The 24,569-nt window shown below is 45.2% G+C and overlaps 1 protein-coding gene across 1 annotated transcript in view; it reads left to right on the top strand.

Moving 5' to 3' along the window:
* Positions 1–17,254: 17,254 nt before the first annotated feature.
* TMEM161B (transmembrane protein 161B) overlaps positions 17,255–24,569 on the top strand; it is a 102,264-nt gene continuing 94,949 nt past the window's right edge. The window contains exon 1 of the mRNA XM_082255562.1: positions 17,255–17,298. The gene's annotated coding sequence lies outside the window, so the exon portion shown is untranslated. The remainder of the gene's footprint in view (positions 17,299–24,569) is intronic.

Here is a 24,569-nt window from a genome sequence, read left to right as displayed (position 1 = left end):
GGCCTGGTCACTGGTGCTGGTACTGGCCTGGTCACTGGTGCTGGTACTGGTCACTGGTGCTGGTACTGGCCTGGTCACTGGTGCTGGTACTGGCCTGGTCACTGGTGCTGGTGCTGGCCTGGTCACTGGTGCTGGTACTGGTCACTGGTGCTGGTCACTGGTGCTGGTACTGGCTGGTCACTGGTGCTGGTACTGGTCACTGATGCTGGTCACTGGTGCTGGTACTGGCCTTGTCACTGGTGCTGGTACTGGTACTGGCCTGGTCACTGGTGCTGGTACTGGCCTCTTCACTGGTGCTGGTACTGGCCTGGTCATTGGTGCTGGTACTGGCCTGGTCACGGGGGCTGGTGCTGGTACTGGTACTGGCCTGGTCACTGGTGCTGGTACTGGTCACTGGTGCTGGTACTGGTGCTGGTACTGGCCTCTTCACTGGTGCTGGTACTGGCCTGGTCACTGGTGCTGGTACTGGTCACTGGTGCTGGTCACTGGTGCTGGTACTGGCCTGGTCACTGGTGCTGGTACTGGTCTCAGGTGCTGGCTCTCTGGTGCTGCTCTCAGGTTAGGTCACTGTGTCTGTCACAGAGTGGGGTGTCACGATGATTTGTCCCGCACGCCAAAATGCCTCCTGGAGTAGAAGATGTGGCTGTAGTAGAGAGCAAAGCCGCTGCTTGCTCTCTGCAGCTCCTCCCACAGGCGGAGTGCATGACTCATATCACTCCGCCTGTGAGCCGGATCTACTTCGGCTCGACATTTCTCTGTGCAGGCTCAGCTTGCTGACAGCTGACACACTCTTCTGCCTGCATTGATGAGTCATCTCATCTGACTCACTGTGACTCACACACAGAGCCGGGATATTGCCCTGAGCTCGCGGGTGTCCGTGAGCTCAGGGCGGATAGCGGGAGTCTCCCGCGACTTGCAGGAGACTTGAGATGTCTGTCTGTAACAACTGGGGACCCCTTTGGCCTGTTGGATTATTTATACAATTTGAAAGATCATTTAAGACCCGAGGATTTGGCTGCTCAATGACCAGGCCCTATTTTGCATTTCGGCACTGCATGACTTTAACGGAAAATTTCGCGGTCGTGCGACGCTGTACCCAAATAATTTTTTTCTCCCACAAATAGAGCTTTCTTTTGGTGGTATTTGATCACCTGTGCGATTTTTATTTTTTGCGCTATAAACAAAAAAAGAGCGACAATTTTGAAAAAATAACAATATTTTTCACATTATTTTATATGAAATTCTCAAAAAAAATTAAAAATCAAAATTTGTTGTTAATTTAATGTAAAAAATGTGAAACTTTAATATCACTTTAACCGCTTCCTGACCGCCCCACGCATATACACTGCAGCAGGGCAGCCCTTCAGCGCAAAATCACATACTGGCGACCCACTCCCACTGTGATTGGACACAGCGGGAGCCAATCAGTGGGTCCAGTGGATCTGATGTTTTTCTGCACCTGGTGATCGTTTCTGAGAAAGGCAAAACGGCGGTCTGCCTATGTAAACAAGGCAGATCATCATTCTGTCAGATGAGAGGATGGAAACCTGTGTTTCTACCAAGCAGGAACACAGATCACTGTCTTCCCACAGTACAAGCTTCCCACACACAGTTAGAAAGCACTCCCAGGGAACACATTTAACCCTTTGATTCCCCCCTGATGTTCCTTGACAGTGTCATTAGTATAGTGACACTTCATTTTTTTAGCACTAATTACTGTATTGGTGTCACTGGTCCCCAAAAACTGTCACTGGTGTCAGATTTGTCCACCGCAATGTCGCAGTCTTGGAAAATTTAGCTGATCGCCACCATTACTAGTAAAAAAAAATTTAACATTAAAAATTCCATAAATCTATCCCATATGTTGTAGGCGCTATAATTTTTGCACAAACCCACCAATATATGCTTTTTGTTTTTTGCCTTTTTACCAAAAATGCAGCAGAATACATATGGCCTAAATTGATGAATAAATTCGATTTCTTTACATTTTTTTTTGGATATGTTTTATAGCATAAAGTAAAAAATTATGTATTTTTTTTTAAATTGGTCTTTTTTTTGTTTATAGCGCGAAAAATAAAAGCCATAAAAGTCATCAAATACCACCAAAAGAAATCTCTATTTGTGGGAAAAAAAGAACATAAATTTTTGGATACAGTGTCGCACGACCACAGAATTGTCAGTTAAAGTAACACATATATAATACAGGGAAAGGAAACGTGTAAGGGTGATAGTAAGGACTAAATATGTATCATGCCATCCCCCCAGGAAATTGTACAAAAGGAGAAAAATGAACGAGGCATCTACATATGGGGGAGTGACAGGCAGTAAAAAGTAATATTTATAAAATGGTAGATATTTATTAAACATGTAAAAAAGAGAAAGAGGCTGAGTCAAACAAAGCAATACTCAAAACCTCATAAAATACACATCATTTCAAATGACAACAAAGTACAGGTATCTGTGCAACACGGTTACCAAATCGACTGAATGGCACCCAATGAATGTCCCAGTTTACCTGGTTCTAATCACTATCTACATATGCTCCTACATTAATTGGGTGCCGTTTAGTCGATTTGGTAACCGTGTTGCACAGATACCTGTACTTTGTTGTCATTTGAAATGATGTATATTTTATGAGGTTTTGAGTATTGCTTTGTTTGACTCTTTCTCTTTTTTAAATGTTTAATAAATATTTAACATTTTATAAATATTACTTTTTACTGTTTGTTACTCCCTCATATGTAGATGACTTGTTAAAACCCCATTGGGATCATTTTTCTCCTTTTGTTAAAGCGGAGTGACGGCCTCAAATACCTTTTTTAACTAAAAATACCCCTATAATACTAATCCATCACCCTTTACAGAACCGATATTCTCATACTTACAAGGTGTATAGTATTGGATTTTAGTCAAAATCTTACTTTTAAAAACCATGTCTGAGCGCGGCTTCTTCCTGATTCCAGGGAGTGTTCTGGGAGTTCTTCCTGATTCCAGCCTCCTGGGAGTGATGACAAACAGCTCCCAGGATGCAATGCAAAGGCGGAAGTGATGTCGGTGGCCGTGGCCACAGAGGGGGGAGAAGGAGGAAGTACAGTCAAAAATGCCCTGAAAATAAGGTAAGGGACCCCCCGAAAAAAAATTGAAAATGCCCAATTGTTGATCAGCATAGCTATTTTATTAAATGGGTTCTCTCAGTATACCCCAGAATAGGGGTCTTTCAGTATATATCCCATATGTGGGGGGGGTCCCTCTCAGTCAGTGTATCCCATAATAGGGTGTCTCTCACAGTATATCCCATAATAGGGCCCCGGCTCCCTATTATGGGATATACTAGTACTAAGAGACCCCTTAATATGTGATATATTGGGAGAATTTGTTCATGCAAGCGAAATACAGGGGACAAAAAGGGTTGGAGTCTGTAAGGGGTGGGGCTTCTGAGAAGTAGGAGGGGTCCAAATAGGAGGGCGGGGTCTGGCGCCCCACCATCGTAAAAATTCATCAGCCGAAACTGGCGAATACAGAAATGCAATTGGTAACCTACAATCATAAGTTACGCCATATCTAAGCTAACGATCGAAATCCACCTCCCTGTGTGTGTCATTTCAATCGGGTGGGTTACCAATTATAGATCAGTTAACCCTATCAGAAGAGAATGATCAGAAAATAAATCATGTATCGAAGTGTGTAAAGCCACCATTGGATTGTAAGCTCCTGGAGGGCTGGGGCTGAATGCACAATGTGTAAAATGTCACTGCTATATAAATTCCCTGTGATAAATAAAAAAAACTTTCTGTGACAGCTCCATTTAAAACTACACATCTGTGTAAGACTAACCTGTACACAGACAGACCTTGTTAACGTGGTTGTAATCCTCAGACATGAAATCTGAACAAAGCATATATTTCTATAGTGTCCTTGCCTCTCTCTAAAACACTGTGAGGTTGATTTACTAAAACTGGAGAGTACAAAATCTGGTGCAGTTGTGCATGGTAGTCAACCAGCTTCTAACTTCAGCTAAAAAAACCTGGAAGCTGATTGGTTTCTATGCAGAGCTGCACCAGATTTTGCACTCTCCAGTTTTAATAAATCAACCCCTAAGGCTTCATGCACACTGGACATTTTTTACAGCTGCTGTTTTTGGCATCAGACATTTTTTTTCTGCAGCCAGTAAACTCCCCAGCATGTTATCCTATGTGTCCATGCACACATAGGCTGTTATTGGCAGTTGTTGGCAGGGGCGTTTTCTGCCTGGAAAAAAAACGCAGAACTAGTGGGTTTAAATAGGTGTTTTTCAGCTGTAAAAATGCTCTAACTCTGATAAAAGCTTAAAAACGCTGAAAAATGCCAAGAAACGTGGCTATTCTGCATTTATTGGTAAACACAAATTTAAGCAGCGCTAGCACTCAATAATAAAAAAAATATAAGTAACTCTGTATGTGTGAAGGGCTGGCATATTTACGCGATAGCAAACACTTAATGGAGATTTTAAAAGATATAGAGGTAGAGGAGAATGACATTCTGGTGGGAGTAGATGTCAATTCACTCTACACTAATATTAAACAAGAGTATGCCTTAAGAGCAGCCAAATGGGCCCTAGACCAAACGGAAATTAAAACCAAACAAAAAGAGCTTTTATTACAAGGATTGGATCTCGCAATGAGCCACAACTTTTTTTGGCATGAGAAAAAGTATTTTAGACAAAAAAGGGTGTGGCTATGGGAGCTAAATATGCTCCCTCCATAGCAAACATTTTTATGCGCAAATGGGAAAGTGAACAGATTTTTAAAAACAGACCAAAAGAACTTATCACATATAAGAGATATATAGACGATATTTTTATCGTATGGAGAGGTACTCAGGAATCATTGGAAAGGTTTTTAATAAGTATCAACAATAACCAGTATAATATCTCTTTTTCCCATGTGTATAATTTTAACGAGATTAACTTTTTAGATCTGTGTATTTTTAAGAGTTTTAACAGGCTTTTTACTAAAACTTATTTTAAAGAAGTTGATGCTAATGGCTACATCCCTAAGGGAAGTTGCCATCACCCCAGATGGTTAAATACGATTCCAAATAGCCAGCTAATGAGAATAAGGAGAAATTGTGACAGGGAAAGCGATTATGATGCACAAGCTGATATAATTATAAAAAAATTTAAAGAAAAAGGCTATAAAACAAGAGATCTTTTGAGAGTGAAAAATAAGGTCAGAAATATTGAACGTAAAGACTTATTCAAGAAAAGAGATAAGAATAAAGAAAAGGATTTTAGTTTGGCCTTCCTAACGAGCTTTTCAAGGCAGCATTCTCAGATCGAAAGAATTTTTAAAAAGCACTGGCACCTTCTGTTAAAAGATAATGTTCTAAAGAGTATTTTACCTCCCAAACCCCAGTTCATATATACCAAACCCAAGACCCTGAGATTACAGTTGGCGCACAATGTAATTAATCCTCCCACCAAAACGTGCACCTTTTTAGATCAGGTGGGTTTTTTTAGCTGTGGGAGATGCATGGTTTGTAGAACTTCAAGATATAGGAAAAGGAAAAGTAGTGAATTCAGATCCTCCTACAATGGTAAAACTTACCAAATTAACAAATTTATTACCTGTGCGTCCACCCACGTAACCTATCTTCTCTCCTGTCCCTGCGGGTTACAGTATGTGGGGAGGACCACTAGGGAATTAAGAATAAGACTTAGAGAACATGTCTCCAACATCAAAAAGGGTTTTAAAAATCATAGTCTCTCTCATCATTTTAAGTTAGTACATCCGAGCAATCCTGCTTTTTTAACTTTCTGTGGTATTGATAAAATCGAGCCCCATTGGAGGGGCGGTAACCTAAAAAAAGCTATTTCACAGAACGAGACACAATGGATCCACCGTTTGGAGACATTAAAACCAAAAGGGTTAAACGTGGATGTTGATGTGAACTGCTTTCTTTCTAACTGGTAACCCAAAATATATATAACATATAACTTTTACCTTCTGTCTGTCCCCACCTATATATAGATACATTTTGTTCACCTCCCTCCCCCCTCCCTCATATCCCATTTATTAAAAGATAAATTATCAATTTTAACCTGGATTAAGTTCAATTTCAAGTTGAACTAATTATATGGGTAAATTTTAAATATTTAATGTTGGTTGAATTTAATTTGCGAATAAACGAATATTATAACCATAAAATAAACAATTCCTCTTCCTAGTTTCCAAACTCTGCCCAAATATAATTTTAAAATATTAAACTAATCTATTTTAAAAAAGATCATATATACGGTTTGATACCATTTTAATATATGATTCTATTTGGAACCAAATCAAACATTTTAACTATTATTTATAGCTTTAATATCGATATTAAATCAGCAATGTGATTTTCTCTCCTTTTTAAGGCATTATGTAAACAATTTTAATTTTTTTGGGAATAAATTAATTACTAATTTACTTTTAATTATAATTTATTACCATAATGTACAATAAAATCGATATGAATAAAATAATATATAGATAAGAATAAAATCTAATATATCTCCTCATCTCTTAAAATCCACATAATAAGTAGATAAATTTCATTAATTTTTAATTAATCTTTTAATAAATTTCAAATAACATATTAAATTAGATGTCATAATAATAAAATTGAATTTTTAATGAGGTTGCGATGTATATTCTTCTTATTTGTATGATTTTTTATGGTTAATGCGCTCAACAAATATATGTCCATATATATGTCTTTTTCAATGTAAACAGCAAGTGAAACCCGGATCTTGCATTCCGCTATGTATTGAATTTTTATAAAATATGCACTGGTAAAAATAGGATGTCGGATAGCAGTGCCAATATACCAATCACAATATCGTTTCCCAGTATATTTTATGTCATTTCCAACAAAGTATTTTAAAATAAATTGATATCCGGATATGACGATCGGTTTTTGCCCATTATAAAAGGCTTGTGTAAACAGGAAATGATGTCTTTGAAAACGCCGAAACTTACGGCGAAACACGTTAAAAAAAGACGTATTTCCTGTCACGCACGGAGCGGTACGTCACTTCCGGTTGGTCACTTCCTGCCCGTGGAACGCACGCCGAGCGGCGTAACCACGAGGCGAGTTTGTGTATTTTGCTTATATGATCTGCTACATTGTAAGTATGTATTTGGCTTTCAAGCACAATTAAACCTACATATACATACTTCACTATGCATGGCTTTTTTCTTTTATTCTAATGGTGGATGCGCAAGCGGACCCATGAATATTTAGGGAAAAGCATATGGAGGAATCCTTTTAGGAATCCTGGTGCCAAGGCTTATGTGCAATATTTCTAAGGCTCCTAACTATTGGCTTTTTTGGTGAGTAGGGAACTGAGAGGGGCACCCTTCACTCTTGGAGCACTCTATTGTTTACTAGCACTGGAGCACCTTATCTTGGGATTACTATAAGGACTATAATATTTCACCTGATTGTTGATTTCAATATATTTATGGACTCTTTTCACTAATTTTTAGCAATTTATTCATATTTAAAGTTTTTTATTCACGAAATTTCAGTACTTTATATTTTATATCACTATTGAATGCTATTTATTAAGGTTGGTATAACCATATACACTGTTTTTTACAACTTGTATTATCACTAGAGTGTCATACATATTTAATTGAAGTACACACATAGAGTTACTTATATTTTTTTATTATTGAGTGCTAGCGCTGCTTAAATTTGTGTTTACCATTTTCCCTAAGCTTTTTAGTGTTGCAGCAGCTGCACCTTATATACACGTTTTTAATTTACACTTTTTCACTTGAAACTTTAGGTTTAAGAGATCATTCATTAGCGCGGGTTTTAAATTAGTTCTTCACATTCTGCATTTATTAATGTTTTTGAGCCATAAGATTTTGTGGTAATATAGTTTGCTAAAAAAAAAAAAAAAAGCTAAAAAAATGCTACAGCTGAAAAAAGCTTAAAAAACGCTACTGCAAAAAAGCTGAAAAACTCCTTCTACAGCTACAGCTTTCTACTGACGTTTTGATAACATCCAGTGTGCATGAGGCCTAGTGTCATTTCTGTCTGCTGTCTAATTATTATTGTATTTACCTAGAGAGTATAGCTTCCCAGTGATACAAGAAAAGTGGTAATATAAGGCGAGTCAGACCGGTAGATGTGGTTTAATGCTTGAATTTATTGAAAACTATACTTTGTTTTTAAAAAAGGTGAGCCAAATCGATTACATCATCGATTACACATAATATCATCAAATGGGGTCAGTCTCTCGTTGTCAATAGTAAATGTAAATGTAATGGGTGGCACCTCACTGTGGATATATCCCAGATGATAAATATGAAAGCTGTTGTGTGGAGAGTGGAGGGAAAACAAGGTAAGATGCTACAATAGCGGTATCCGATAATCCTGCCCTGTAATGGATAAATGGAGGGACAGCTGTAGGAGATAATTAAGACGGTATCAATTGGCCCTGAGGCCAAGGCCTGTGGGTGGATAGCTGGCACTGTGACCGGACCGGACTGTAGCTGGCTGCACACGAGGCTGTCCGAGGCGTAGGAGGTGTAGGAGGCAGTCTTAAGGCAGAGAACGTGTGCAGCACGCGGTGAAACGACGCCACGTATGGGCCGTGCAAGCATGGGAGGTGGTGTTAGAAGGCAAAAGGTGTGTGCGCAACATACGCAATGACGCCACGAAAATATCGGCAATATCGGTAAATCCAATTCCGATATATCGGGGTCGATCTCTAATAGATACCCTTCACGCCTTCCAAGCTACCCCCATGGACCTTTTGAAAATGTTTAGCTAGAGGTTTTTCAGGTTCTTTCTCCTTCATTTCTCTCATATGCTCACCTATCCTAATGCGTAGAAATGTAGAACTTATGGCATCACTCTTGAAGTTGCGATATTAATTAGGTCCCTAATAAAGAAACCTTTCTTATTTTCAGCATCCAAGGTATTTGTTCGGTCCACAAATGGACACATTTTTTCACTTGCCACAGGTTTACATACCCTTGGTCCTGGGATAGTAAGATAGCCAATTGCTGTCTGGCGTTTTTATATACTCAGACCATGTCAGAATGTCACCTGAAATTTGGGCTCTTCGGGCAACCATTTTGGGGGTCCTTCCCAAATGTTTAGATATATTATTCTGGAGGATACCCTTTTGTTTTTCAGGATTCCCCAAACTTGTTCCCATTGTGTAATGAACTGGGTAATGTAATAATTCTGACTTGTCTCATGGTTTCCATTTCTTTCCTCTTTTCATTGGTCTCATTTTTTTGAAGGAGTGTATCTCTATCATGGCTGGTAGCTCTTTGTTTTTCTCTTCGTAACTGTCTATGTGAATATCCACGTTCACAGAATCTTGAATATAGCTCTTTTTGCTCCTGTCTATAGTCACATTGTTTCACACAATTTCTTTTAATACGAAGGAACTTTCCTACTGGTATCCCATTTTTAATCATTCTGGGTGATGGCTACCAGCCTGCAGTAGTGGGTTGGCTGCTGTGTCCTTCTGAAAGGTGCGTGTTACCAAGCTTTCATGCTCAATGGAGATCAGAAGGTCCAAGAAATGAATCTGTGCCTTATCAAAAGTATATGTAAGATGAATATTCCTAGTATTGGAATTTAAACATTTGATAAACTAATGTAAGATATTTATGGCGCCTTTCCATAGGACCAGCATGTCATCGATGTACCTTAGCCATGTATGAATGGGCCAAGGTACATCGGTGAGGTGAATACATCAAAAATCTCCCACATCACACAGGTGAAGACATGCATAGGCGGGTGCCCGTGGTGCACCCATTGATGTCTCTCTAGTCTGTTGATAGAATTTCCTAGAGAACTGAAAGAAATTGTTCTCTAAAGCAAATTCCAAGAGATCTAGTATAAATTAATTTTGTTGGCCCAATTCGGGGAAATTATGGTTTAAAAAGTAAGCTCCTGCCTGTAAACCACAATGGTATGGGATAGATGTATAGAGACTTTCAACATCTATACCAGTGATGGCGAACCTTGGCACCACAGATGTTTTAGAACTACATTTGAGAAACAGAAGGGTGGAGCCGTTCAGGTGTATGTCTCAGACCTGGTGCTGGTCGGACCCGTCATCCGAAGACGTAAAAAATTGGAAATATGAGACCGCACTCTGGTCACAAGTTGAAATCAAAAAATAATTCCTTTATTCCTCAAGGTGAAGGCAGACAGACAGTGTACAGACAGACGTGCAAGGTGACCTTGCACGTCTGTCTGTACACTGTCTGTCTGCCTTCGCCTTGAGGAATAAAGGAATTATTTTTTGATTTCAACTTGTGACCAGAGTGCGGCCTCATATTTCCAATTTTTTAGAACTACATTTCCCATGATGCTCAACTACAATGCAGAGTACATGATCATCATGAGAAATGTAGTTCGAAAACATCTGGGGTGCCAAGGTTCGCCATCACTGATCTATACCACTAGCCACATATCCCCTTCTACTTTTAAGTCTTTGATTTTTATCAAGACAAGACGTCTCTGGTGTCTTGTACAAATGATTTAAGTTGGATTTCTTTCAGTAGGAGGTCCAGGTATTTGCTTATTGTTTTCTGAAGGGCCACCTATCAAAGAAACTATGGGCCCACCTGGTGATTTTTCCAGGCATTTTTGAACTGTGGGTATTATGTAGAATATCAGTATGTTGTAATCAGTCACTTGCAAGTAATCATGTTCACGTTTAGTTAGTAGTCCTGCTTCCTTGGCCATGTCTAATTTCTCGTTGAATTTTCTGGCTACAGTGGCGAAGGGATTTGTATCTAGCTGTCTTTTGACTTAATTTACAAATGACTTCATTTGAATTGGTCATGGTGGCAGGAGTCAGAAACACTATACATGCTGGGATACTTACAATTATGCTTTACTGCAGGCTGGTACTGCTGGTGGGTACTGTTGGCAGGTACTGCTGGCTGGTACTGCTGATGGGTACTGCTGGTGGGTACTGCTGGTGGTTACTACTTGCTGGTACTGCTGGTGGTTTCTGCTGGTCGGTACTGCCAGCTGGGTACTTCTGGCTGGTACTGCTGGTGGGTACTGCTGGCTGGTACTGCTGGTGGTTCTGCTAGTTGGTACTGCTGGTGGGTACTGCATGCTGGTACTTCTAGTGGGTACTGCTGGCTGGTACTGCTGGTGGTTACTGCTAGCTGGTACTTCTAGTGGGTACTGCTGGCTGGTACAGCTAGTGGGTACTGCTGGTTGTTACTGCTGGCTGGTACTGCTGGTGGGTCCTGCTGGTGAGTACTGCTGGTGGTTACTGCTGGCTGGTACTGCTGGTGGGTACTGCTGGCTGGTACTGCTGGTGGTTACGGCTAGCTGGTACTGCTGGCTGGTACTTCTAGTGGGTACTGCTGGTGGGCACTGCTGGCTGGTACTGCTGGTGGGTACTACTGGCAGGGAATTGCTGGTGGGTACTGCTAGCAGGTACTGCTGGCTGGTACTGCTAGAGGGTACTGCTGGTGATTACTGCTGGCTGGTAATGCTGGTGGGTACTGCTGGCTGGTACTGTTGGTGGGTGCTGCTGGTGGGTACTGCTGGCTGGTACTGTTGGTGGGTGCTGCTGGTGGGTACTGCTGGCTGGTACTGTTGGTGGTTACTGCTAGCTGGTACTGCTGGTGGGTACTGCTGGCTGGTACTTCTAGTGGGTACTGCTGGTGGGTACTGCTGGCTGGTACTGCTAGTGGGTACTGCTGGTGGTTACTGCTGGCTGGTACTGCTGGTGGGTACTGCTGGCTGGTACTGCTGGTGGGTCCTGCTGGTGGTTACTGCTGGCTGGTACTGCTGGTGAGTACTGCTGGCTGGTACTACTGGTGGTTACTGCTAGCTGGTACTGCTGGTGGGTACTGCTGGCTGGTACTTCTAGTGCAGGGGTCTTCAAACTATGGCCCTCCAGTTGTTCAGGAACTACAATTCCCATCATGCCTAGTGCTGTCTGTGAATATCAGAGTTTTACAATGCCTCATGGGATGTGTAGTTCCGCAACAGCTGGAGGGCCGTAGTTTGAGGATCCCTGTTCTAGTGGGTACTGCTGGTGGGTACTGCTGGCTGGTACTGTTGGTGGGTACTGCTGGCAGGGAATTGCTGGTGGTTACTGCTAGCTGGTACTGCTGGTGGGTACTGCTGGTCAGTACTGCTGGTGGTTACTGCTGGTGGGTACTGCTAGCAGGTACTGCTGGCTGGTACTGCTAGAGGGTACTGCTGGTGATTACTGCTGGCTGGTAATGCTGGTGGGTACTGCTGGCTGGTACTGCTGGTGGGTGTTGCTGGTGGTTACTGCTGGCTGGTACTGCTGATGGGTACTGCTGGAGGGTACTGCTGACTATTACTGCTGGTGGGTATTGCTGGCTGCTCTGAGACACATGATCAACAGAGTGTGAGGAGCGGCGTTGGAGGAAGCATGCAGAGCTGATGCTTCCTGTATCTCTCCTTTCACAGGAGGAGTGCATTTTATATCACTCCGCCTGTGACAGGACAAAGCCAGAACTATACAGGAAGCATCCATTCTGACACTTGCAGGTGTCAGGGAGCTGCAGCTCAAATGCGGGAGACTCCTGCACCTCGCGGGAGACTTGGGATGTCTGTTATGGACTCCAATGAATCATGCAAAAATACTTACCTCCCCTGAATGGATTCAAGAACCATGCATATCAGAGAGAACAAAGAATGCTATCAACATTTCTGCCAAGTTTGCCTGAAACCAAGAGAAAAAAGGTGACAGGGAAGGGACCTTCAGCACACAGCATGTGATTGACAGCCTCAACTCTGTTCCTGTGTGCTGTGTGAAGTGGGTGTGTCCCTTCCCTCCAATCAGCTCTCAAAACTCTTGTACAGTTTGTAACTTCAGCTCCCCACCCCCTGTTCTGTGAGTCAAAACTCTTTTCCTTTCTGTATTTTTCAAGGATGTACAGGACAACTGTGCTGCAAAAAATCAGATACAACTTATGTAGGAGGATTTGTTTCATCTCCGTGTATCACATGAGGCCACTGGGTGTATGTGACGGTTTGCATGCATGTTTACAAAATCATCTTAGGCTTGAAGATTGCATAGGGGACAAAAAAGTTCTCTATGTGATCATTTTTTGGGTGACAGGCTCTCTTTAATGAGATGTCTCCCTATGCTCCATGAATGTAATGCAGTGGAGATCCCACTGCACTAGATTGCCTCCCAGCCATGGTGGCCAGGGAAAATGAAAGGGGGACCTGGTGTTCTATCGAATAGTGACGGTCGTCGGATAATGCCTCCGACAATCTGCATATGCGCAATGTTAGCGTCACGCCAGCTGGTCGGGAGATCGGCTGAAGTGACGTTACAAGCTGCGCATGCGCAAATCGTCAGAGGCATTATCCCACGATCAGCAAAGCGACAAAGGGGAATGTAATCAGATTCTGCCTGGCTCTGCTTATGTGCGATAATTGACCAATCACGTGACAGGTGGATTTGGGTGTGTTGCAGGGCAGGTTTTGGTGCGTTGAATGGCGGACCCTGCAACACACCCAAATCCGTACTGCAAAATCTGCCCTGTAACACACCCAAACCTGCCCAACAACAATAGTATTCTGCCCATGACTCCACCTATGATGTCGCTCAAGTCTTGCACATGCGCTAAGAGAGTGATAATGCCTCGGATGATCTGCGCATGCACGGTGTTGAGTTCACGCCAGCTGATTGAGAAATCAGCTGAAGTGACATTATGTACTGTGCATGCTCAGATCACCGGAGGCATTATCCAACGATCTGCACTATTCGATAGAATACCGGAAGTGGCGTCATACATGTTGCTTCTGGGTCAGCGAGGAGAGTGGACGCATGACGGCTGAGCTCCCTCCCCTCTACCTGGCGGCACCCGCCATGCCAGTCCCGGGCCCGCAGATAAGCAGGGGGAACCTGGGATAAATGGTGTGGGGGTGCCAGTTACTGAGGGTGTGTACAAGCAATCTGCCACCCGTAGAAGTGCTGTACTGCTTCCATCTGACAACCAGAAGTTGGCTTGTCAGTTATACCCACACTCCATACGACATACAGACCTGCCAGCAAATGAGTTAAAGCACATGGTAAATTAACAGATTTACTAACAGGATCAACAGGTAATAAAACTATGCTACAAGAACTGAGAAAAAGTTTAAAAATGCTCTGTTAAAGTAGAATTAAAACGTTGTAATTTTATTTTTTTTGTTTAATGGCCCAGGGAGCTCAATGCCATAATTTACTAGCGTTCACTGCATAGTAGCACATTATGTCTGACTTTACCAGCCAGGCAGTAACAATATGCATGCATGGGAGTTACAGCATCATGGCACAGAACAGTGCTGTATAAATGTACGCTGGGCTGCGCATGCGTGGCTCAATGTACATAAACTCTAAAGCCCCGTACACACTAGGGCTGCCACGACGCGTCGACGTAGTCGACTACGTCGACTACAAAAAAACGTCGACGTGCGTGAAAGGCGTCGACGCGTCAACGTGTGACGTCACACGCCCCCTGGCCGGCCTCAGCGCCGCTTCCGGCCGGGAGAAATCAGTGCGCCGCAGCAGAACACTGGGCCCGGGGAGGAGGAGATGCCACCGTACGAGGGGCTGGGGACGGGGGGAGAGAAGACCGCAGGGAGAGAAGACCGCGGTGGTCATAGACCTGGGAGAGGCATTTACTAAGTGAGTGTCCGGAGTCATGTGCTGGGATTGGAATTGGGGTGCATGGGAGACATGGGATCTAATACTGGGGGGACATGGGACCTGTCATTAGAGTCTATTGGACCTGTCAGTGGGGGGTACATGGGGGTCTGCCAGCTGGGGGGTGTGTGGGATCTGTTGTTGGGGATTCATGGAGTCTGCCTGCTGGGGGTGTATAGGATCTGTCATTGGGGTTCATGGGGTCTGCTAGCTGGTGGTACATGGGATCTGTCATTGGGGTACATGGGGTCTGTCATTGATTGGGGTTCATGGGGTCTGCTAGCTGGTGGTACATGGGATCTGTCATTGGGGTACATGGGGTCTGTCATTGATTGGGGTTCATGGCGTCTGCTAGCTGGTGGTACATGGGATCTGTCATTGGGGTACATGGGGTCTGTCATTGGGGTTCATAGGGTCTGCTAGCTGGTGGTACATGGGATCTGTCATTGGGGTACATGGGGTCTGTCATTGATTGGGGTTCATGGGGTCCGCTAGCTGGTGGTACATGGGATCTGTCATTGGGGTACATGGGGTCTGCCAGCTGGGGGTGTATAGGATCTGTTATTGGGGTTCATGGGGTCTGCCAGCTGTACTAGGTGGGAGGGCTTACTGAGGGGTCTGCAATGGGAGGGGGGCTTACTAAGTGGTCTGTACTAGGTGGGAGGGCTTACTGAGGGGTCTGCAATGGGAGGGGGGCTTACTAAGTGGTCTGTACTAGGTGGGAGGGCTTACTGAGGGGTCTGCAATGGGAGGGGGCTTACTAAGTGGTCTGTACTAGGTGGGAGGGCTTACTGAGGGGTCTGCAATGGGAGGGGGCTTACTAAGTGGTCTGTACTAGGTGGGAGGGCTTACTGAGGGGTCTGCACTGGGAGGGGGGCTTACTAAGTGGTCTGTACTAGGTGGGAGGGCTTACTGAGGGGTCTGCAATGGGAGGGGGCTTACTAAGTGGTCTTTACTAGGTGGGAGGGCTTACTGAGGGGTCTGCACTGGGAGGGGGGGGCTTACTAAGTGGTCTGTACTAGGTGGGAGGGCTTACTGAGGGGTCTGCAATGGGAGGGGGGCTTACTAAGTGGTCTGTACAAGGTGGGAGGGCTTACTGAGGGGTCTGCACTGGGAGGGGGGGCTTACTAAGTGGTCTGTACTAGGTGGGAGGGCTTACTATGGGGTCTGTACTGGGAGGGGGGCTTACTGAGGGGGTCTGTATTAATTACAGGATTAATTAGCTAATCAAAGAAACAATTAAGCAAAAAAATTAAAAATTTAAATAATCGTTAGATTAGTCGACTAATCGTAAAAATAATCGATAGATTAGTCGACAGACAAATTAATCGTTAGTTGCAGCCCTAGTACACACGCATCGATTATCAGCCGACCGATCGTCCGACTTTTGTCCAAGTTGTGTTTTGTTGGTTGGAATGTGCCTAGACTGCACACAAATTTTCTCGGCCAACAAAATTCTACTTCAGAAGTGATGTCATGTGTTGGTTAGTTTTCTTTGTGTTTTTTCTTCTCTGAGCATGCCCAGACTTGCTCATCAGATTTTTCCCTGTCGAAATCTGTACTGACTGCACGAAAATCGGCAGTTGTGCTGACGACGGACAAAGATTTTATAGTCTGCACACCAGATTTTTTTCGGCCGAAAAGTCGGAGTTGGTTGTTGGAAGCATCATACTAACAAGCCGAAAATCGGCAGATCGGACGTTGGCCGGAAATTCCCTGCCAATTTTCGACGCGTGTGTACGGGGCTTAACAAGCGATGGATTGGTTTATGACAGGAGAAACCATATTATGTCCAGAGATGAATTCTGCTGCAATGCTAGTCACTGACTACATCGTCTGTCATCTTCACTTTGCCCATATTTCCACCTAAACACAAAATAGAAATGACACTGAAGCAGAGTTATTGCTCATGTTCATCATGGAATGTGTGTGGATAACAGGTCTTCTTTGCTGTGAGAACACCTAGTGCTATTCTATAGCAGCCCTTATACAGAGAGAAGCACAGTACAAAAGTCATCTTTCTTCATTGTACACTGTTTCATTTTACGAGTTTAGGATTCGTAACACATCTTCTCCGGCCTCCCTGCAACCTCACCCAATAGGTGAAAACACGTACCCAAACCGAGAACTAAAAAACCCGAATTGCCCACACCAATCATGGCCGCTCACATGCAATCACGTGATGCGCTGGGTTATGAACCCATAACAGAGCCAGGCGGAATATACCACAATTTACCAGCACAAATGCTTCCTACAATCACCCCACACCCCCTTTCCTCAGTTAAAGCGATGGATCGACCGATTTAATGCGCATGCGGGCAATGAAACGGGGCCTTTTACTTCTTAGGCTGTCCAGAACGTGCCTGTTTCAGATATAATGTAAAAAGTAGCACTGTTAAAGCCCATTTTGTTATTCGAGGCGGCGTCTTGACCCACTAAACTCGGGTTTTGAGTCTAGTGAGCAGGAAGCATTTGTTAGCGGTGTTTGAAGTTACTGTAGCCCGGTAGGAGAGGTGAGCGCCGCCATGTTGGTGTGTGGAGGGGTCCTAGCGTGACCTCCAGCTCAAGAAGTGTTGTGGAGCCGGTGCCTGCAGAGAACGGTGTGTGCTGGGGACAGGTGTCAGGGGGCTGCTGCTGCGAATTGGGTCACACATGGTGGAGGCATGGCTGCACATTACACCTGTTCTGTTGTCCTATATGTGCATTGTGTCTGTGCTCAGCATTATAGGGGAGCCCCATATGTGTGTCTGTGCTCAGCAATTTAGGGGAGCCCCATATGTTTGTCTGTGCTCAGCAATATAGGGGAGCCCCATATGTGTGTCTGTGCTCAGCATTATAGGGGAGCCCCATATGTGTGTCTGTGCTCAGCAATATAGGGGAGCCCCATATGTTTGTCTGTGCTCAGCATTATAGGGGAGCCCCATATGTGTGTCTGTGCTCAGCATTTTAGGGGAGCCCCATATGTGTTTGTGCTCAGCATTATAGGGGAGCCCCATATGTGTATCTGTGCTCAGCATTATAGGGGAGCCCCATATGTGTGTCTGTGCTCAGCATTATAGGGGAGCCCCATATGTGTGTCTGTGCTCAGCGTTATAGGGGAGCCCCATATGTGTGTCTGTGCTCAGCATTATAGGGGAGCCCCATATGTGTGTCTGTGCTCAGCATTATAGGGGAGCCCCATATGTGTGTCTGTGCTCAGCATTATAGGGGAGCCCCATATGTGTGTCTGTGCTCAGCATTATAGGGGAGCCCCATATGAGTGTCTGTGCTCAGCATTATAGGGGAGCCCCATATGCGTGTCTGTGCTCAGCATTATAGGGGAGCCCCATATGCGTGTCTGTGCTCAGCATTATAGGGGAGCCCCATATGTGTGTCTGTGCTCAGCATTATAGGGGAGCCCCATATGTGTGTCTGTGCTCAGCATTATAGGGGAGCCCCATATGTGTGTCTGTGCTCAGCATTATAGGGGAGCCCCATATGAGTGTCTGTGCTCAGCATTATAGGGGAGCCCCATATGAGTGTCTGTGCTCAGCATTATAGGGGAGCCCCATATGTGTGTCTGTGCTCAGCATTATAGGGGAGCCCCATATGTGTGTCTGTGCTCAGCATTATAGGGGAGCCCCATATGTGTGTCTGTGCTCAGCATTATAGGGGAGCCCCATATGTGTGTCTGTGCTCAGCAATATAGGGGAGCCCCATATGTGTGTCTGTGCTCAGCATTATAGGGGAGCCCCATATGTGTGTCTGTGCTCAGCATTATAGGGGAGACCCATATGTGTGTCTGTGCTCAGCATTATAGGGGAGCCCCATATGTGTGTCTGTGCTCAGCATTATAGGGGAGCCCCATATGTGTGTCTGTGCTCAGCATTATAGGGGAGCCCCATATGTGTGTCTGTGCTCAGCATTATAGGGGAGCCCCATATGTGTGTCTGTGCTCCGCATTATAGGAGAGCCTCGTGTGTCTGTGCTCCGCATTATAGGAGAGCCCCATATGTGTGTCTGTGCTCCGCATTATAGGAGAGCCCCATATGTGTGTCTGTGCTCAGCATTATAGGGGAGCCCCATATGTGTGTCTGTGCTCAGCAATATAGGAGAGCCCCATATGAGTGTCTGCTCAGCAATATAGGGGAGCCCCCATATGTGTGTCTGTGCTCAGTATTATAGAAGAGCCTCGTGTGTCTGTGCTCAGTATTATAGGGGAGCCCCATATGTGTGTCTGTGCTCAACATTATAGGAGAGCCCCATATGTGTGTCTGTGCTCAGCATTATAGGGGAGCCCCATATGAGTGTCTGCTCAGCATTATAGGGGAGCCCCATATGTGTATCTGTGCTCAGCATTATAGGAGAGCCCCATATGTGTGTCTGTGCTCAGCAATATAGGGGAGCCCCATATGTGTATCTGTGCTCAGCATTATAGGGGAGCCCCATATGTGTATCTGTGCTCAGCATTATAGGGGAGCCCCATATGTGTATCTGTGCTCAGCATTATAGGGGAGCCCCATATGTGTATCTGTGCTCAGCATTATAGGGGAGCCCCCATATGTGTGTCTGTGCTCAGCATTATAGGGGAGCCCCATATGTGTGTCTGTGCTCAGCAATATAGGGGAGCCCCATATGTGTGTCTGTGCTCACTGCTCAGCAATATAGGGGAGCCCCATATGTGTGTCTGTGCTCAGCATTATAGGGGAGCCCCATATTTGTGTGTGTGCTCAGCATTATAGGAGAGCCCCATATGTGTGTCTGTGCTCAGTATTATAGGGGAGCCCCATATGTGTGTCTGTGCTGAGCATTATAGGAGAGCCCCATGTGTTTGTCTGTGCTCAGCAATATAGGGGAGCCCCATATGTGTATCTGTGCTCAGCAATATAGGGGAGCCCCATATGTGTGTCTGTGCTCAGCATTATAGGGGAGCCCCATATGTGTGTCTGTGCTCAGCATTATAGGAGAGCCCCATATTTGTGTCTGTGCTCAGCAATATAGGGGAGCCCCATATGTGTATCTGTGCTCAGCAATATAGGGGAGCCCCATATGTGTGTCTGTGCTCAGCATTATAGGGGAGCCCCATATGTGTGTCTGTGCTCAGCATTATAGGGGAGCCCCATATGTGTGTCTGTGCTCAGCAATATAGGGGAACCCCATATGTGTGTCTGTGCTCAGCATTATAGGGGAGCCCCATATGTGTGTCTGTGCTCCGCATTATAGGAGAGCCCCATATGTGTGTCTGTGCTCATTATTATAGGAGAGCCTCGTGTGTCTGTGCTCAGTATTATAGGGGAGCCCCATATGTGTGTCTGTGCTCCGCATTATAGGAGAGCCCCATATGTGTGTCTGTGCTCCGCATTATAGGAGAGCCCCATATGTGTGTCTGTGCTCAGCAATATAGGAGAGCCCCATATGAGTGTCTGCTCAGCAATATAGGGGAGCCCCCATATGTGTGTCTGTGCTCAGTATTATAGGAGAGCCTCATGTGTGTCTGTGCTCAGTATTATAGGGGAGCCCCATATGTGTGTCTGTGCTCAGCATTATAGGAGAGCCCCATATGTGTGTCTGTGCTCCGCATTATAGGAGAGCCCCATATGTGTGTCTGTGCTCAGCATTATAGGGGAGCCCCATATGTGTGTCTGTGCTCAGCAATATAGGAGAGCCCCATATGAGTGTCTGCTCAGCAATATAGGGGAGCCCCCATATGTGTGTCTGTGCTCAGTATTATAGGGGAGCCCCATATGTGTGTCTGTGCTCAGCATTATAGGAGAGCCCCATATGTGTGTCTGTGCTCAGCATTATAGGGGAGCCCCATATGAGTGTCTGCTCAGCAATATAGGGGAGCCCCATATGTGTATCTGTGCTCAGCATTATAGGGGAGCCCCATATGTGTATCTGTGCTCAGCATTATAGGAGAGCCCCATATGTGTGTCTGTGCTCAGCAATATAGGAGAGCCCCATATGAGTGTCTGCTCAGCAATATAGGGGAGCCCCATATGTGTATCTGTGCTCAGCATTATAGGGGAGCCCCATATGTGTATCTGTGCTCAGCATTATAGGGGAGCCCCATATGTGTATCTGTGCTCAGCATTATAGGGGAGCCCCCATATGTGTATCTGTGCTCAGCATTATAGGGGAGCCCCATATGTGTATCTGTGCTCAGCATTATAGGGGAGCCCCCATATGTGTGTCTGTGCTCAGCATTATAGGGGAGCCCCATATGTGTGTCTGTGCTCAGCAATATAGGGGAGCCCCATATGTGTGTCTGTGCTCACTGCTCAGCAATATAGGGGAGCCCCATATGTGTGTCTGTGCTCAGCATTATAGGGGAGCCCCATATTTGTGTCTGTGCTCAGCATTATAGGAGAGCCCCATATGTGTGTCTGTGCTCAGTATTATAGGGGAGCCCCATATGTGTGTCTGTGCTCAGCAATATAGGGCAGTCCCATATTTGTGTCTGTGCTCAGAAATATAGGGGAGCCCCATATGTGTATCTGTGCTTAGCAATATAGGGGAGCCCCATATGTGTGTCTGTGCTCAGCATTATAGGGGAGCCCCATATGTGTGTCTGTGCTCAGCATTATAGGGGAGCCCCATATGTGTGTCTGTGCTCAGCAATATAGGGGAACCCCATATGTGTGTCTGTGCTCCGCATTATAGGGGAGCCCCATATGTGTGTCTGTGCTCCGCATTATAGGAGAGCCCCATATGTGTGTCTGTGCTCAGCATTATAGGAGAGCCCCATGTGTGTGTCTGTGCTCAGCATTATAGGGGAGCCCCATATGTGTGTCTGTGCTCATTATTATAGGAGAGCCTCGTGTGTCTGTGCTCCGCATTATAGGAGAGCCCCATATGTGTGTCTGTGCTCCGCATTATAGGAGAGCCCCATATGTGTGTCTGTGCTCCGCATTATAGGAGAGCCCCATATGTGTGTCTGTGCTCAGCAATATAGGAGAGCCCCATATGAGTGTCTGCTCAGCAATATAGGGGAGCCCCCATATGTGTGTCTGTGCTCATTATTATAGGAGAGCCTCGTGTGTCTGTGCTCAGTATTATAGGGGAGCCCCATATGTGTGTCTGTGCTCCGCATTATAGGAGAGCCCCATATGTGTGTCTGTGCTCCGCATTATAGGAGAGCCCCATATGTGTGTCTGTGCTCAGCATTATAGGGGAGCCCCATATGTGTGTCTGTGCTCAGCAATATAGGAGAGCCCCATATGAGTGTCTGCTCAGCAATATAGGGGAGCCCCCATATGTGTGTCTGTGCTCAGTATTATAGGGGAGCCCCATATGTGTGTCTGTGCTCAGCATTATAGGAGAGCCCCATATGTGTGTCTGTGCTCAGCATTATAGGGGAGCCCCATATGAGTGTCTGCTCAGCAATATAGGGGAGCCCCATATGTGTATCTGTGCTCAGCATTATAGGGGAGCCCCATATGTGTATCTGTGCTCAGCATTATAGGAGAGCCCCATATGTGTGTCTGTGCTCAGCAATATAGGAGAGCCCCATATGAGTGTCTGCTCAGCAATATAGGGGAGCCCCATATGTGTATCTGTGCTCAGCATTATAGGGGAGCCCCATATGTGTATCTGTGCTCAGCATTATAGGGGAGCCCCATATGTGTATCTGTGCTCAGCATTATAGGGGAGCCCCCATATGTGTGTCTGTGCTCAGCATTATAGGGGAGCCCCATATGTGTATCTGTGCTCAGCATTATAGGGAAACGCTGTATGTGTTCCTGTGCTCGGTATTATGAGGAAGCCCCAAATGTGTGTCTGTGCTCAGCAATATAGGGGACCGGTGACAATAATATAGTGATCTGTGCTAAAAAATATGCCCTTTCACTGTACTAATCGCACTGGCAGGGAAAGGATTAACATCAGAAGAGATCAAAGAGTTAAATGTGTTCCTAGGGAGTGCTTGCTGTGTGTATGTGTTGCTTTTAACTGTGGGAAGACAGAGATCTGTATTCTTGCTTAGCAGAAACACAGGATCTCTATCTTCCCTACTAACAGAAAGGCAATCTGCCATGTTTACATTGGGCAGACCACCGTTCTGCCTCTCTCCGGAACGATCGGTGGGTTCCACTGTGTCCAATCACAGCGGGAGCGAGTCACTGCCAGCACCCGTGCATGACCCAGAAGCGCAGAATCACATACCTGTACGTGATTGTGCGTAGAGGAGCTGCCATCCCGCAGTAAATGTATGTGGGGCGGTCGGCAAGGGGTTAAATATAGTGGTTTTTTTCTTCTTTTTTTTTTTTTTTTTCTTTTCATTTAACCTTATTGCTATTACAAGGGGTGAACAAGCCCCCTTGTGATACCTTTGGGCAGTGATGGGTACTCTTTATAGAGACATCAGAGGTCTATTAGACCCCTGATGTTATCCCTGCCCTGCAAGGCAGCTGATCAAACAGATCGTATTTGATCAGCTGTTTCATTGGGCAGTAACAGCCAATGAAAGATGTCTTTGAAACCAGAAATTACAAATTCCTAATTGTGTCTGGGATCATTCACCACAGTGATCAGGGAACAGATGTTTCTCCATCTCCTTTGTAGGCAGCCCTTCTGAGTTATGTAAAACTGTAATTTTTACAAGGAAGCTGGTCATTGGCTTTAAAATAAACAAAAAAACATTTGAGGTTTATGGCGGCAGCTGCAACCACTTGCTGTCGGGAAAGTATATACTGATCAGCCATAACATCATGACCACCTACCATTACCCATGGAGGCATGGACTTCACTAGACCCATGTGAAGGTATGCTGTGGTATCTGACACAAAGCTGTCAGTAGCTGATCCTATTGAGGTGGGGCAAAATGAATCGGACTTGTTTTTACAGCACATCCCACGAATGTTCGATTGGATTGCAACCTGGAGAATTTGAAGGTCAAGTCAATGCCTCAAACTGCCTGTAGTGTTCCTCAAACCGATCTTGAATTCATCAGACCAGGCCCCCTTCTTTCTTAGATCTATGGTCTAATTCTGATGTTCATGTGCCCATTGTAGGGTCTTTTGACTATGGACACAGGTCAGTGTGGGCACCCTTACCAGTAGGGATGCACCAAAATTTCGGCCAAAAGTGGGCCTATCCCATTTCGGCCGAAAATGGGTTAAAAATGCCAAAATTAATGGCCGCCGTGAGGAAGGAGGAGGGCGCAGCGCAGGTTTGAAAAGTCCCGCCTCTCAATGATGTCCCTACTACTACTACGATGTGTATGAATGAACTGACACACCGGGCAGGCGAGCGGCCGCTAATAGCTATAACTATGTGAGCGCTTCACTTCCCTGTCATGCGGGTATCTCCTCTGACAGGGAAGTGAATCGCTCACATAGTTATAGCTATTAGCGGCCGCTCGCCCGGTGTTTCAGTTCATTCATGCACAGATCGTAGTAGTAGTGACATCACAGGGAGGCGGGCCGCTGGCCAGAGGCGCGTTTTTTGAAACTGGAAGGACACCGGAGGAGCAGAGTGAGTAGGAGATTTTGCATCCTTGGGATGGGGAGGGATGCTGAGGCAGGGGGGGGGGGGGTGTACTGCTACTGCCGAGAGGGACGCTGAGGCGGGGGGGGGGGGGCGGAAGCTGAGGCGAGTTTACCAATGGTATTAGTATTATGCAGCATGAGGGGGTTAATGTATTGTCACTGCTGGTCACTGATGCATTAGTGACCGACCAGTGGCAGTTAATTAACCCCTTTATGCTGCATTATTGCAACCAGTGTTAATTAACACTGATATTGGTTGCACTAATGCAGCACAAAGGGGTTAATTAACTGCTACTGGTTGGTCACTAATGCATCAGTGACCAGCAGTGACAATCCATTAACCCCCTCATGCTGCATAATACAAATACCATTGGTAATTAAATTAACCTCTTGCCAACCCGTCA

The sequence above is a fragment of the Pelophylax lessonae genome, assembly GCF_965119305.1.
Source record: "Pelophylax lessonae genome assembly, chromosome: 1".
Classification (NCBI taxonomy): Eukaryota; Metazoa; Chordata; class Amphibia; order Anura; family Ranidae; genus Pelophylax; species Pelophylax lessonae.
Note: the sequence above shows the minus strand (reverse complement) of the source record. Positions and strands in the feature narration are given on the sequence as shown.